Source organism: Penaeus chinensis, chromosome 1, assembly GCF_019202785.1.
Source record: "Penaeus chinensis breed Huanghai No. 1 chromosome 1, ASM1920278v2, whole genome shotgun sequence".
NCBI classification, from domain to species: Eukaryota; Metazoa; Arthropoda; class Malacostraca; order Decapoda; family Penaeidae; genus Penaeus; species Penaeus chinensis.
This window is the reverse complement of record NC_061819.1, coordinates 14,773,801-14,778,800: the sequence shown is the minus strand read 5'-3', so window position 1 is coordinate 14,778,800 and position 5,000 is coordinate 14,773,801. Positions and strand designations below refer to the sequence as shown.

General features: G+C 34.4%; 1 protein-coding gene across 4 annotated transcripts in view; it reads left to right on the top strand.

The window, feature by feature from the left end:
- The window catches only part of LOC125029184 (nicotinamide/nicotinic acid mononucleotide adenylyltransferase 1-like), a 70,445-nt gene that overhangs the window by 39,791 nt on the left and 25,654 nt on the right, over positions 1–5,000 (top strand). The gene's annotated exons all lie outside the window — the stretch shown is intronic.

Sequence of the window (5,000 nt, the reverse complement as noted above, 5' to 3'; positions counted from 1 at the left end):
ACGAGTTAGAGTTATCAGCGAATTTAACGGTGGATTACCTTCAGGATAAGTTGTTGGCGGCGTCTGCCCCTCCCTCTAGATCTTCACCCTCCACCACCAAGCCATCGCTCACTAAGTCCTTCTCGGTCTCGCCGAAGAAGGGCCCCACGAAAAGCGACCCCATCCCCATCCCCAAGAAAGTTTTCACCTCCCACAGCAGGTCCAAGTCGAGCGTGTCCCTGAAGCCCGAGAAGGCCTTCGAACTGGCCCAGTCGGCGAGGGACGACATCTCCCTCCTGCAGAGGGAGACTAGCGCCATGACGCTCGGGAGCTCGAATCTATACGAGCTGCTCTCCAAAACGTCGCAAGTGTCGCCAAGTCACACTGAGATGTGCTTAACGTATATGCCTAAGAAAGCAGAGATCACGTCTTCCTGGGAGAGGGAAAGGGAGAGAGAGCGCGAGCGGGAGAGGGAGAGGGAGAGGGATCGCCCCGCGCGCGGTCACTCGCGCACCGACCACTTGTTCACATCCAGATCGCTCGAGCGGCCCTCCACCCCAACTCACAAGAAGCACTTGTCGTCCATACACAAGGTGTCTTCCCTCCCTCTGCAGCACTCCCGCGACCGCTCGCCCAGCCCCGTGCGCGGGCAGACGCCGTGGCGGCTGGAGCGCCAGGCCGCGCAGTTCCACCGCGATAACACGTACGACATGAAGGACCTCGAGCTGGGGAGGCTTCGTAGGACGCTGACTCACGAGGAGGAAATCAACCTCATAATTTCCGGCGACCCGAAATACCTGACGAAATTGAAGTCCCCCGAGAGTTACACGCCCCCCGAGATCCCCGACGGGGACGGCTTGTTGAACAACGATTACGAGATGAAGTTTTGACGCACTTGCGTATTTATCCTGGCTTGCCTCATTGTCATCTCCCTCTATGTGCTGGGCTACTATTTCTGGGTCACTCGTATAGTCTCTACTTTAGGGCGTGTGAAAGCTTGACGATTCGTGTATCTCTTCCCCCTTCCCCCCCCCCCTCCTCCCTCCATCCCTGTTCTCCCCTGCCCCCCCCCCTCGCGTGTTCGCTGACTTGTAGTTTCATCTACACAGTGCCAACACATTTCTTTATATGAAAAAGAACATGCGACAAATTAATTTCCCTTGCACACACACACACACACACACGCACACACACACACACACACACACACACACACACACACACACACATATGTATATGTATATATACATATTTTAACGAAACTGCATGAAAATTTCCTTGTTGGTTTGTCTCAGTTCCATTGGTTTGCGACCGCCTACCCCCCACCCACCCACCCACCCACCCTCCCGCCCTCCATCCATCCCTGTCTGCTATCCGAGTAGCCCCCCCCCCCCCCCCCCCCCGGGCTTTGCTATCTCTCTCCCCGAGCGTTACCAGTCGTATCAAGAAGCCTTTTTTTATGCGACAGATAAGATTATGATGAACTAGGGGGGGGGATAGATAATGACACATTGGCTGTTTAAAAGATTTTTTTTTTTTTTTTTTTTAGTAGTACCTCATTATGATTCTCACGATCATTATCGCCATAATGATACATTGGCTATTTTTTTTTTTTTTTTAGTAGTATCTCATTATGATTCACATGATCATTATCACTATTATGATTTTTTAGAATACAAATATATATTTTTTACTATTATTCTTATTGTTGTGATTACTCCAGGTATATATACTACCTATATTCTCCTTATCATCATCATTATTTCATCATTGTCATTATCATCAACGTAATATTGTTTTTTCTTCATCAACCTGTTCTTTTAAGTACTTTGCAATCACTATCATTAGTAGCATTAGCAACATCAGCAGCAACAGCAATGGCAATAGTAATAGTAGTTGTAGTAGTAGTAATAGTAGTAGTAATTGTACTTGTTGTGGTCCTTGTGTTGGTAATATTTTTTTTGTTGGTATTGTTGTTTTTGTTATTATCACGTTTATCATTTGTTCATATGATAGTACTTGCTGTCACTTTTATTATTATTTCTATTGTTCTTAACATTATTATTGTTATTGTTATTTTTATTTCTATTATTATTATTTGATTATTATTATTATTATTTTCATTATTATCAATATTGTTATTGTTATTATTATTATTACTATTATTACTATTATTCTTATGCCATTACTATCATTACTATTGTTGTTACTATTGCTACTCACCATCATCACCATCACCATCATCAAAACCATCACCATCACCACCATCATCATCATCATCATCATCATCATCATCATTATCATTATCATTATCATTATCATTATCATTATCATCATCATCATCATCAACAACATCGTCTGCGTTATGACAGTAATCATTATTATTACTTATATTATCATTATCATCATTATCATTACCATTATTATCATTATTATTATTATTATTATTATTATTATTATTTGTTACTGTTATTATCACTATTATTAATATTATTATTATCATTATTGTTATTATTATTATTATTATTATTATTGTCATTATTATTGTTATTATTGTTATTATTGTCAATATTATTACCATTATTATTATTATCATCATCATTATTATTATTACAATCACTTATTATTATTATTACTATTGTTATAGTGATATTGTTATTACTATTATCATTCTATATTTTTGTTAATATCATAATAACAATAATAATTATTATTATCATATTACTATCATTACTAATATTGATATTATTATTATTATTATTATTATTATTATTATTATTATTATTATTATTGTTATTACTATTATTATTATCATTATTATTAGTTGTTATTGTCATTATCAGCACTGTGATTTCATCATCATCATTATCGTAGGTTCTATAATTATTATTCTTTATATCTTTTATTCCATTATCTCTACCATCATCATGATGATAGTCAGAAGTAGGATTTCACACACTACTATTATAGCCATACATTTTTCTTCCCCATTAGTATCACCGTAATTATGTTATTTTCCCCGTATATTTTACATCACATCCGGGACTTTCAGGCTTACCAACCACACAGTAACGCTCGACGAAAGAGATAGACAAAAAAACAAAACAAAACAAAAAAAAAAGTCACCAGCAAACCCATTCCTATCCCCGCACAAAAAACGAATACAAAAAAAAAAAAACTAAAAATAAAAAGAGGAAAAAAATAAAATTTACAAAAAATGACATAAAACGGAAAATTTTACCAAAAAAAAAAAAAAAAAAAAATGTGGACAATCCCTGACACAATTTGTTTTTTTTTTAGTTGAATTGCGTTTTTTGTTTTTGTTTTTGTTTATAAATGGGGAGTTCGCTGATGTTTTTGTTTATCTGTTAACTCATTTAAGTATTTAGACATTATTTATTTCTATTCGTCTGCAGTTTTATTTTTTCTCAATGACTTTCTTTTTAACATTTCGATATAAGAATGAGGAAAGACCAGTGGGTTTTATTAATGATATTAACGGTGGATATGATTAATTCAGTGATAAAAAAATATACTGCATTGATGAAATAATGTTACCTAATAGGACAATAACAACAATACGGATAGTAATAATATTTTTTTGAAAAATATTATCTATGATTATGGCGCCGTTGATAACTACAATAAAGATTTTAATGATAAGTTATAATGGGAATAAAAGTAGCTATAATAACATTGATGATAGTGAGCATACGAACAACTAGAGGAGGAAACTTGATAATCCAATATTTATAGTGATTGTTATTATTATTATGATAGTGCTCACGGCAAGGGAAGGATAGCAAAGATAAGAATGACTATGGTGATTTTAGAACCAATGATAAGGATAATACTGTTGATGCTGAAATGTCAATTACGTTATATTACCAAATAGGAAGATACATCAAAAGGTGTGTCATGGCGATAGTGATAATGATAATGATTGAAAATGAAAAGGATGAAGATTATATAAGATTAATGATGGAAATGTAAGAGAATAATGAAAAAAATATAGAAATAATTATATTCATGATCAAAACTGACTTAAAAAAATGTAAGATTGAATTATAAACAACAGTGGTAGTACCGATGACACAATAGTATTATTGACAGCATTGAAAATGATAATAGTAATGTTAATAAAGATCTAGGGCTGAGAACAAAAGGGCCGGTCCCCTAAAATGACTTTTAATGTTAAGAAAAACGCCTTAGAAAGTTTACTCCCTTAGTTGAAATTCAGCCAAAAGTAACTAACGTTGCATTTATCTAATCCTTTTAAAGGCATTTCTGTACAGAACGAAAATAACGAATATTTTTCATAGTGAGAAGCATATATGATATATATATTTTAAGGTAATGCTTTTTTTTTTTTTTTTTTTTTTTTATCGATAAATTATAAGACTTATTGGTGTTGATGTTGAACCCATTCCTCCTAATAATTTCCTCTACCATTTTATGACCTAAAAATATAAATCAATAAAGTTCCTCTGACAATAATTCTGTAATATTTTTTTTTTCTTTTTTTTTTTCTGTAACGGTAAAAGCTGCTACCTGCATACTGAAAATGGCACATTGACTTTAAGGAAAATACAGAATAGAGAAGCTGGCCGACCTGAAGCTTTACGTTGCCAGGTATTCACAGAAACGAGATATTGGAATTTCAGTGAATTGGATTTCAAATTAATGCTTGTGTGGCGTCCCTAATGCTCTGATGATATTAGCCTTTATAAGCCTTGTTATAGTAACAGCCAGTTCGGTGGTTGGCTAATCTCAAAATTACATTTTTTTGGACATTGGCCCTTCTAATTCTCGGACCTAAAATGATAATGATGATAATGATAACAATTAAGATAGTATAATGATAATGTTAATGATAATAATGATGTTAATGGTAATGATAATGATAAAGGTGATAATTATAATAATATTAATGTGAATGATAGTAACAATAATAACGACAACAATAATAATAGTAATAAAGTAATAATAAGGATGATGGTAATAATGATAATAATAATAAT